Raw genomic sequence first — 11,643 nt, 5'->3', positions numbered from 1 at the left:
CAAACTCTAGTTCCTGTTTCTGGCTGTTCATGTCAGTTTCAGTCTGCATGAGGGATTTTCTGCACTGGGTTTTAGGGCCAGCCTGGATTTGACTATGGAGATGAATATATTTCTATTTTTTTCTGTGTTTTTTTTTAAATACCATGTGTACATGTGTGTGTGTATTTGTGTACATGTGTCTTGTCTGTCTATATATGTGTTGGGTGAGGTAGCAATCCAGCATGAGAGACTGTAGTGAAAGAGATAATGGTTGACCCCCACTCCATGCACCATTTTGCCATTGAATATCACTTCCTAAACCTGTTGTGGTAAGAAAATGCAAGCACTCAAATGCATGTCAGCATACATATTCTTACAGCATACATATCAGTTTGGGGAGTCAATTTTTATTGAGAAAAAGGTAAAATGAAGAAAAGATCAAATTCCCTTTCTTCTGTGATGCAGTTCTCTTCCAGATATATCTTCCCATCAAAGCTTGGATAATGCAAATCATACTAGCTCGAGATTCTGGGACTTGTTGTACAAAAAAAGCTATATTTTTGAATACACACACTTTTGCACTTTTTCAAAAAGTTAGCCTAATAAAGATATCTCCGTGATATAGAAGTTGAGTTTGGGGTTTTGTTTATCAGTCAGGCTGCCCCTGCATTCTATGTTGTCCAGAAATAAGTGTTTTCAGGCTCTGCTCCCTACAAGAATGTATCCCCTTGAACCTTTCATGTGTTGAACGTGCCTCAGTATGCATCTAATCTGTAGCTTCTTTACAATATACTCAACCACATTTATTTACAATGCAACTTGGTTTGGGTGATAGGCTGGATAGTACAGGGCTGTGGCAGGAAGAAAACTATCCTTCATGAAGTTGTTCTGGTTACACCTTATTTCTGCAGATCAATAGCACTTGATTTGTTCTGTACACTCACTCACTCTTACACAAGCTCAGCTCTCTGGAAAGGAACAGTTACAGCTAGAGGAAAACTGTGATGGCATCACCTAGATGCAGTCTGACAGGCTCATAGCTTAAGGCCAACAGGGGTTTCATTATCCATCTTTGTATGATTTCAAGGTCGTTGCAATCAGCTGGAAGAGAGAATGCAGTGGCTTTTACACAAATGCCAATACATTTACATGTGTTCTTCTGACATATGTTCCAATGCCCTGTTGGAGAATTATGTTCTTTCAGCATGAGTGAAAACCCAGGAGATTTCTTGATATTGTGTTCCCACCCTCACATTTCATTTTCCTTTCTGCTGATCTACAGATCCCAAGATGGTTGCAGAAAGGTCAGACAGTCATTGGATGTCATGTGTGAAAGGTTCCCCTAATCTGTCTCAAAATATTATGTGTCTTTCATGTAGGATTCCAAGACATACCTTTCAGCCAGGTAGACAAGCAAGTGTATACAAAGCCTGGGAGACTGAAGTTGTTCAACACTTAAGATGTACTTATGAAACACATTATTTTATGGAAGGTCACACTTTGTAGATACCAAAGTGGGCATGATTAGACTTGGAAATTTGGAGTAACCAGATCAGATTTTAAAAGCCCTTATCTTTGATGTGATCTATTTTATCTTGCACTTGAGTGATTCTTCCACTCACACAGGAGATGTTTCTTCTTTCATGAGAAGAATCCAGAGATCACTTCAGATTGCTCCAATTTCCTCCTTTTTATTACCGATGCCTCCTCTGCTTTCCCTGCCTTTTGTCACAACTATCATTCTGTGGGCCATGGCAACTTCCTTTGTTGTTATTGTTTGATTTAGTAAGTCATATAGTGCTACAACAATTCATTAACCTAGCATGGCTGCTCCCTTATACAGTATCTGAAATAGTGCTGCATCACTTAGGAGAATATTTTTTAAAAGTGAGAAGAAAATAGAGGAGAGGGTTTCTTTGCATTTCTACGGGCACAACCCACTGCATATGTCACAGTGTTGTCACTGAAGAGAACACTGTCCGCAACACTATTTGGGAGTAAATTAAGCAACCACACAGACTGCAGAACAGGATCATTGGGAGCATTCCCAATTGCACCAAATAAACTTCAGCCCTAGTGCTGTGACAGAAAGGAATAGACAAGCTCCCCAGAGGGGTGGGATCAAACTCCACCTAAAGCAAATGAAATAGTGAGCTATATGCTCATCTGACCACCTCTTTTGTTGCTTTTTGTGTTATGCATATGTAAAATATATCATTTGTACATGTGAGAATTCAGTGTGTTCACATAACAAATCTATTAATGTGCAGGTGTATTGGTGGTGATGGTGAAGCTGCGTTGGACTCTAGGTCCCACCGCATTAAAAAAAGGCAAATGTTCCAGTTATGACCTGTCTATTAGTGTGCTGCTGTACATATTATTGGACTGCAACTCTCATCAGCCTTAGCCATCAGAACTGATTGGGAGGGGTGATAAAAACTATAGTCTAGCAACATCTGGAGGCCCATGCATTTTTTAATCTGACTTCAGGTATACTGAACACTAGGGTTGATTATAGATGCCCTCCATTTGTTGGCTAATTCTTCTCCTTTTGGCTACTGCATCACGTGGGATTTGGTACAACTTCACCTTTAAGTGTAAATGATGAGAAGTCTGTACCCTGTTGTATAAATATGTAGAATTATAAGAACAATGTAGGGATTTCCAGATATATTGGTGCCTCGCTAGACGATGATAATCCGTTCCACTGAAATCACTGTTTAGCGAAATCATCATCTAGCGAAAAGCATTTCCCCATTGGAATGCATTGGAACATGTTTAATGCGTTCCAATGGAGAAGAATCGTCGTTGTCTAGCGAAGATCGGCCATAGGAAAGCCGCTTTGCGAACTGCCAATCAGCTGTTTAAATAGCTGTCTTGTGAAGCTTAGGTCCCGAAAACACCCATTTTGTGAGCACGGAGGGAGCTGTCAAAATCGTCGTCTAGTGAAAATCGGTTTGTGAAGCAGGGACCAAACATTGTCCAGAAAAATTCCCCCCTTAGGAATCACTGTTTCGCGAATCACTATCGCGATCGCAAAAAGTCAATGTCTAGCGAAAAAACTGTCATGCGGGGTAACTGTCTAGTGAGGCACTACTGTATGAGAAATGTGTCAAAAAGGTTTAACAATTCGTTAAGTGTTAGTGAGTACTGATTAAGAAAAATGTTGAGCACAATAACTGTTAATTAAACTATGGATCTATTCTCAAAGGCTTTCATGGTGGGGATCTGATGGTTGTTGTAGGTTTTTTGGGCTGTTTGGCCGTGTTCCAGGGCACGACCAAACAGCCCGAAAAACCTACAACAACCAAACTATGACTCTTCTCCCCCCCCAAATCAAACAAACAAACAAACAAACTTTCCCATCTTTGAGACTTCCCCACCTGTGGAGCAGACTGCTGTTTCGTTCAGCCCTGCAATGTGACTCCAAACTTGAAAATCTGAAAACTGTCTGTGTACATACAAATTGCAATGACTAACAACTGATAGTAATTTGGTATTGTCACCAAACTGAATTGCTGGGTCAGTCTGGGTTCCATTTTGTAGCTAAATTAATTCAACAACATAAAATTATTCAACCAATTGTATAATTAATAGTTTATATAAACAGAACTAAATATTTATACATAAAACAAAACAAAGCATAATATATACGTTCAAACAGCACTAATGAACCCACAACAATTAAATAAAAGAAAAAAAATAAGGAAATATGAAATAATGAAAAGTAATATCTTAGATAAATAAACTTCTCAAGCTTGCTGAATTTTAGAAATTTGTAAATCATCCTTTTTCACAACATTATCCACTAAGAATATTCTAGTCCAGCATTATCCACAATAAATAATGCCTGAAATTCTCTTCTGTGAGTTGTAAAACTGACAACCTCATCAGCTGCAGTGATTATTCAGAAATAAAAAATTTCTGGTTTCCACTCTCACCTAATGTCCTGAGGCTTTCATGGAATCCTCTTTACTGTGGGGAAGCCACTGGAGGCTGTAGCACAGAGCAAACCTTTAACTCTGAAAATTGCCACCAAAAATGACTTTACAGGCATTGACAATTTTTTTTGAAATTAAAGACTCTCCTCCATCTCACAACCCCCATGGCTTCCCTGTGAGCAAGGAGATTCTATGAGAACTCTGGCACCTCCGGGGGGGAGGGGGTTTGGAAATTTTGGAAATCTGCTTGGGAGGACAGAGTTCAGCACCTTTGGTAATGTCTTTAAGTTCTGAGAACAACCCAGAGTGGACTCTTCACCCTTTTAAAATCAAAGCCTCCAACTCTACAGCTCTTTTCAGAACAGGTTGTTCTGACATTCCTATTTTTGATGGTCCTTTTGTCAAAGCAGTACCATGGTAGGGCTGTAATCTTAGGTTTGTACTTTTCTACATGGTAATGTATTGGAGTAACCTCTCTACTAGCCCTAATTTCATATGATAACAGCATGGCCAGACAGCATTACTCATCAACTGATAAAAGATTAGTGCTGGGAAAGAGAGCAAGAGTCATAGCAATAATCTCCAAAATCACTGTACTAGGCTGGAACTTGGAAGGATTTATGTTAGCAGTGTGGGCAGTTTGTGTAACGTCAGGCTTTACCTGAACAGGACACAAGCTGCTAGGATAGGAAAATGGTCCATTTACATGAGCACACAATGGTACACATGCACAAAACAAATAGGTTGTGATTAATTTTTTTGTAAAAATCCCTTCCCCCCCCCCACTACATTCATTCTCTTCCATTTAATCATTTTTTCTTTAATTTGTTTGCAAAAATTCATTACATGATCCTATGATGTGCTATGCCAAATGAATATTTAAGGATTGAATAAACTGACTGCTGAGAAAGCACAATATGCTGTGTCAGCAGCAGCAATGCTAAGACATTATTCTTGAATTGCAGGCAAATGTACTGTAAAATGTCTGAAAATGGGATGGTGAAAGATACCTGTGTGGCAGATAAACATGCCTCTTGAAGAATCTGGATTCAAGAAGAATTGTTATTTTATATCCATTTTTGATATAACTGCATGGTGCAACCTCTACATTTTTGGAACATTTTGGATCAAGTCAAATTGTGGATCCCAAAGCAAACATTCCAAAGGACCCTCTAATATTGTTGTAAGGAAGAATTGCTTGCTGATCCCTTCACTTGCACACCTTCATTAATATAATGTGGCAGATAGATATCTTTAGGGACCATATGTTTTCCAGTAAACTTTCATACATTGCCACACTTTCATAAGTTGACCATATCTGAATAATATATCACTTTTGAATGTCCAAGAGCAACCTGGTCCCCAACCTGGAACTGCTACAATGCCTTAAACCCCAACCTCTTGTTCCTAGGAAGTATGAATAATTATAGTGTCTAGAGAATGGTGGCCGTTGTAAGAGGGCTGAGCTGCAGCTTAGAGGAAACCTAATTTCTCATTGCATGAGAAATCTCTTTGCATGAGAAATCTCATCTCTTCAGAAGACATCAACCCACCATGTACCCAGTCTATTCAGATAAGAAAATAACAGGAGTATATTGTCAAAGCATAGCTTTGAAAATACATTCTCTTTAATAGTTGTCTAAAAGTTCACAAGTTCTTCTCAAAGTGCCATAGTGCAGTAGGAAAAAGGGCCTAACTCAGTGGTAGAACCAAGAATGACTGAAAGTCCCTGCTGTATTCAAGTAGGGTTGGGGAAGACCTCCATCCAAAACCACAGAAAGTCATTGCCAACCTGTTTAGATATAACTGTCCTAGCCAGTCCAGTAGTCCTACTTATTATGAGGTTGCATTCTCTTCTGAGGCTGATTCCTTATAGCAGTCCACATTTCTAACATGGCATCAAGAATCGGTTTCTTGGATAGTTCCTGCAGACTAAAATACAGAGTGAATTGTTATGTTAAGTGCTGTCAAGTCATGTCCAAGTTATGGCAGTCCTAGTAAGGTTTTTGACATATATAAGATGTTTAAGGCCTGATTTTACCATTGCTACCCCCATCCCATGCCAGTGAATTTCCATGGCCAAGCAGGGGGTTGAACCCAGGTCTCATGAGTCCTAGTCCAATATTCTATTATACCACAGTGGCTCTACAGAATGCTTGGTAGAAGACCATATGCCTATCCTGCCATGTTGGGGTCATGGTTTCAACCCTACGCAATTCCAGTTAACAGGATAAGGGGGGCTCTGTCTGACACCCCAAAAACTGCTGCCCATCAGAACAGACAATATTGGATTATATGCCCATATTGTCTGAGCTGGTTCCTTTGTAATCCCTTTCATTGTGTGTGTGTGTGTGTGTGTGTGTGTGTGTGTGTGTGTGTGTGTGTGTGTGTGTGTGTGTGTGTGTGTGAGAGAGAGAGAGAGAGAGAGAGAGAGAGAGAGAGAGAAACGTAACTCATCAATGACAACTCCAAAAGCTTCTCTAGAAACCATAAAAGAACTGATAATATGAAAAAGATCTGCATTTCCAGTGATTCATGATGAAAGTGCAAGGTGTTTTTTTTTTAATGTTTCATTTAAAAAAAGCAGTTTTTCTTCTATTCACCTTCATCTGTCATCAGAGGCATAACTAGTGATATTGGCACCGTGTCTCAGCTTCTCCATGGAGGAGGAGAGAAATATATGTCCCTCACCTAATGAAGGAGAAAGTTTGTGTTTAAGAAAAGGGGAAGGAAATAAGGCAGATAGCATTGCTATTTATTTTCCTAATACACAGCCATAGGCTCAGCTTTAAATTTTGTTGCCCTCTGTATTTTGTAGACCAGGGGCAATACCCCAATTCCTCCAGCCTATTTATGAGCCTTCCTGTAATGCCATTAGCTCTGATTCTCACTGTGCCTTGGTGAGGAACATGCTGGATCTAAGTTTTATGCATAGGTTAATGGAATCTGTAAGAAGTTGAAACTAATAGATGAAATCTGGAATTCATCTGGAATTGTTTGTTGTAAATTGGAATTATGAGACCCTTGAGAAAGTTCATTATTCTGAGTCAGTAAATGGTCCCTGTGTTTTGTTTAGTGTTGCTGTACTCCCCACAGGCATGAATTTAATAGAAAGCTATCCACATGATCTCACTAGTATATTTTTAGTGGGAAGATAATCATTGATGTTCTTTTTGTACTAGTGAGATGACAAAGACACTATTTTAATGACATTTTATTTTAAAGTTTAGGAAATCAATGAATACAAGTATTCCTTCAAACACAATGCACAAAAACACAGAAAATGCATGACAAAAGAAATAGAAGGAAGTGGTTTCCACAAAGTAAAAGGTTGCCATGAAAAAGACACTCTTACTAATATGTTTAGGAATTTCAGACCTTCAGCTCAGAATTTTTGAGGGTCAAGAACAGGGCAGGCTAGCTGAACCAGTTGGTCTGAAGGCCAGAGATTTTCTTAGGAGCTATCTTCTGATGTCAGCAGTAATCATGAAGAGCTAAAGCCTATGTTCATAGAAATCTGGTTCTGGAAGAAAGGAAAAGAATGTATATTTCTCAATTACCTTTGGAAAATAAGAAATAGTTTCCTTTACATGTCTAGCTCCAGAATCATGCATAACAAAACAGGTTGAACAACATGAAACTGTTCAGATCAGACATCTTCAAGGATGTTTTACTATAATGCACAACATCTCTAACCATTTGGACACTGACTATGCTAGCTTGGGATGACGGGAGTTCTAATCAACACACTAGGCCAAAGAGAGCATTTTGTCATGCATTACGCTCACCTAGGCCACCAACTATGCTGGCTGAAGATTATGGGAAACTTAAAATAAGTCATCCAACAAAGAGACAGGGCTGTTGGCAAGTCTTCTGGCCTGAGTCCTGAGTCCGAGTCCTCGGGTCCGAGTCGTGAGTCCATGTCTTCAGGCCAGAGTCCTGAGTCCAAAGCCTTGAGTCAATGGCACTCTCTGGGGGAGGTGTGTGTGCATGCACAGACGGTGGGCTAGAAGGGAAAACAGGTCAGCATGTGCACATCTGCAGAGACAACAGGGTGACTTCTCTTCCTGGATCCAGCCCCTGCCTCTGCACATGCAACTCTGAGGGACTTTTCTGGGCTGAGGTGAATGTCGACTCTGTAGCAGCCAATTGTTCCCTGACCACCTCAGAGTCTTTTCCCCACCTTTCTCCAGTCAGAGTTCTGTCAGTGTTAATTATGAAGTCTATGAGAAGTGGACAGTTAGAGTGAAGTATTTTGTCAGTTGTGTAACCAGTCAGTTAGTCAGAAATGAAGCTAGTTAACCAGTATGCTCAATGATGTAACAAGTTAACATCTTTACACAATGTGATGTTTGTTTTTAATCTATGAAGAACTGTAAGCAGAAACATTTTATTCTTTCTCAGTACTACCCTGTTTTCCCCAAAATAAGACCTGACCTGAAAATAAGCCCTAGTATGATTTTTTCAAGATGCTCATAATATAAACCCTACACCAAAAATAAGCCCCAGTTAAACGAAACCCTGCCCTCCACCATTGTGCAGCAACCGGAAGATGACATGACTATGTCTGAATAAATGTAGATTGTTGTACATGAAAAAAATTAAAACATCCTCTGAAAATAAGCCCGAATGCGTTTTTAGTGCAAACGTTAATATAAGACAATGTCTTATTTTCGGGGGAACACGGTAGAGTCTCTGAGTGACTATTGAGACAGTAAGTGCCAACTGAGATAAACTAACAAATAAGGGGTAGTCTACTGAGGGAGACACGAAACTAGCTATGTAGGTTCCTGACTGAACCATGTTATCCACTGCATACTTAGAGGAAGTTTATTTTTAATTAAAGCCACACTCAGTTTCATCACAAACTCTGCCCCAAGACTTATCACCCCAGCCAGGATAGTCAATATAAGGCTGGCTATGGATGATAGAACTTGCATTCTGAAGTATCTAGACAAGTGGTTCCCTATGTTTTGGTTCCCAGATGTTCTTGGACTACAATTTCTACAAATCTTCTGGGGGTTTTAGTCCAAGATCATCTGGGGCCCCGAGGTTGGGAACCAGTGATCCAGAGGGCATCTTGTGGAGAAAGGCTAGCCAACACAATCAAAGGGACTGAAGCTGTGATTTTTTTATTTTTATTTTTATTTCTTTGGTAGTCTCCTTGGGTATCTTGTCTTTTTGAATGTAGTAGTAGGGGTACTTATCCTGACCATACACAGGGTAAAATCTCTCAGGCAGGATTCCAGTGTGCCATACCTTCTAGTTGGGTCTTTGGATTTGACTTATAGCCATGTCTGCTTTAATGTTTATTGTGTAAGGCCTAGAACTGAAGGTGAACCCAATTTGGGTGCTACGGTCAAGTTCCTCGATTTTGCTGGGGCATTTCCAATCCTGAAACTTCACATTAAATGCATTGCCTCAGCTGCTTCCAGGAAAAAAAAAATAGAACACTGGACATTACCTTGTCTCTTCATAAATATTGACTTGCATCATAATTAAACTCCTCAGTGCCAGGATTCCAGCTCTTTAACTTTTCTGAATTTTCTTCTTCCAACACTTCTGGATGATGGGATTTATTTGATAGATTTATTTTTAGGAAAGAGAGCTCTGAAATATTTTATATATCTTTATAAAAGTCAATCATATGCAGCATTGGATCAAATAGTACCATTGCTATGGATTTCATAAGAGAAATCACATGCTCCACTTATGTTATGGTGTAGTTGTATATCCATGGTGATGTACAAGCCATGTGGGTTGGTTGTGCATTAGAAGCACAGTGGACCTGTGGTCTTCTATCTTAATTAAGATTAATGAGTTCCTAGTATAATCAAACTTTACAAACATTGAAGCCATAGAATCAGAACCTATGTTGCCTGAGCTTGGATTTTTAAAAAATGCCTGATCATAAATCTTATACATCATTTGAAGTGTTAGATACACCTGCCAGGTTGGCGTCATCCAAAGATTTGAGTATCTCCTCTATTTCATCCTCTAAATCATTCATAAAGAAATAGTATAGAGCAACACTGGGCTAAGGAGAGAACCTTGCAGCATTTTGTTTGTTGCATCTCTGTAAGACAACAAGGAACTATTGTTGAACCTGTCTATGGACTGTCAACCAGGTACAAATCTAGCCAAGGGGAGAATTTTCTAGTTTACACTTTAGCAACTGGACTATAAGAATATATGAATATAGTGGGGGACAAAAGCCTTGCTGAAATCAAGATATATCACATGCTGAATGTTCCTCCTATATACCAATCTTGTTCCTCTACACAAAGAGAGTGAAAGGGGGGAAGGAGAGAGAGGTTCTGCTACTGGCATTCATTGCAGGTGCTGAAGGTTCTGTACATTGATATGCACAGATTGCTTTGCTTATATATTCAGGAGGGATTCTCTATAATGGTAGTTACAGTCACAGACTGCTTTGTACTTATTTCAATGAATGCATATCCTTCAGGGCCAGAGCCTGCCATTGTGTTGCCCACACTTACATATTTATCGTGTATACATGCAATGTGTGGAAAGGTCTTCTGTTGAATGCACTAAGGAATCTTCAGAGCATTATGGCTTGTCTACACATGCTCATTTAAAGTGGGTTGGTGTGGGCTAAACAGAATTGCTTAAGGTTGGATAGAAGTCTGATATGCCATCTGGTGCAAATCTTAAATTCAAATGGCATACACATATCATGACCCTATTCAGTCTGGATCTTTTAAGAAATAAAGAAAATATCTACTATTGCCCACTCCTATCTCTCCCCACTTCCAGGAGGAAGTTTAGATTTCCCCCCTAAGTGGTAGAGGGCATCAGTGCTGTCCTAATTGGTTAAAAATATATATATTTTGTTTCCTAATTCTGCTCAATGCTGTGGCAAGTACTCAGTGGTGGATTCATCTGCAGGCAGGTTCTTGATCTGACCTTCCTTGCCTCCTCCTATCTTCTCCTGCTTCTGGAAGGAAGTTTTAAATTTTTAAAAATTGTTTTCTAAGTGATGCAATGCATTAGCACTGTCCTAGTACAGTTATTTTTTCTTCCTCTCCATGGGGCGGAGTAAGTATTTAATTCCCCAATGTCATGAAGTAGCTACCTTCTTAAGCCACTTAATATATGGGAAATTGAAAGAGTCAAGCAAATTTATGGTGCAAACTCTGCTTTGGTTTTCTAGTGATTACATGGGCTGGAAGCAAACCAAAATTAAGTGATCCTGCCCGTACCAAATGAACTCTCTGGGGACAGGATGGTTTGGTCCAGCAACTAAATCATGTGATTGCTGGAAAAAGGAGTGAAGCAGCCCATCCCCACAGCAGAAGAAATGGCAGGGCAGATGCCCATCTGATAGCACTCGTAGTGTGGTTAAACCATTGATTTTAATGGGTCTTGATTAATTTAAACTATGTCACTCTCCTGGACTTTTCCAGTAGGCTTCAGTAAGCTCTTCTGCTGTGTGTGTGTGTGTGTTTTTTTTTTTAAACTCTTCTATTTGTTGCACATACTTCCACGCCTGAATCTGAACAAAGCCCAGGGCAAGCATGGCAGTGGCCCAATCTCTCTGATGGTAGCCTCTAAACTGCCATTAATTATCTTGCAAGAGAAAGTTCCTGCAATGAGTTTGCTTTAAAAAAAAAGGAAAAGAAAAGTTTTTTTTTTAAAAAAAAGAGTGATGGTGTGTTTTTATTAAGTGCTTAAAATAGAATCTGGTATACATTGTCCTCCG

The 11,643-nt window shown here is 39.5% G+C and overlaps 1 long non-coding RNA gene across 1 annotated transcript; it reads right to left on the bottom strand.

Moving 5' to 3' along the window:
- Positions 1–7,121: 7,121 nt before the first annotated feature.
- On the bottom strand, positions 7,122–9,023 carry LOC140706580 (uncharacterized). Its single transcript, XR_012086301.2, has 2 exons — positions 7,709–9,023; positions 7,122–7,443 (listed from the first exon to the last, which is right to left on the bottom strand). It is a non-coding gene; the product is annotated as an uncharacterized LOC140706580 (long non-coding RNA).
- Between the last annotated feature and the right edge of the window lie 2,620 nt (positions 9,024–11,643).

The sequence above is a fragment of the Pogona vitticeps genome, chromosome 4 (assembly GCF_051106095.1).
Source record: "Pogona vitticeps strain Pit_001003342236 chromosome 4, PviZW2.1, whole genome shotgun sequence".
In the NCBI taxonomy this organism is placed as follows: Eukaryota; Metazoa; Chordata; class Lepidosauria; order Squamata; family Agamidae; genus Pogona; species Pogona vitticeps.
Note: the sequence above shows the minus strand (reverse complement) of the source record. Positions and strands in the feature narration are given on the sequence as shown.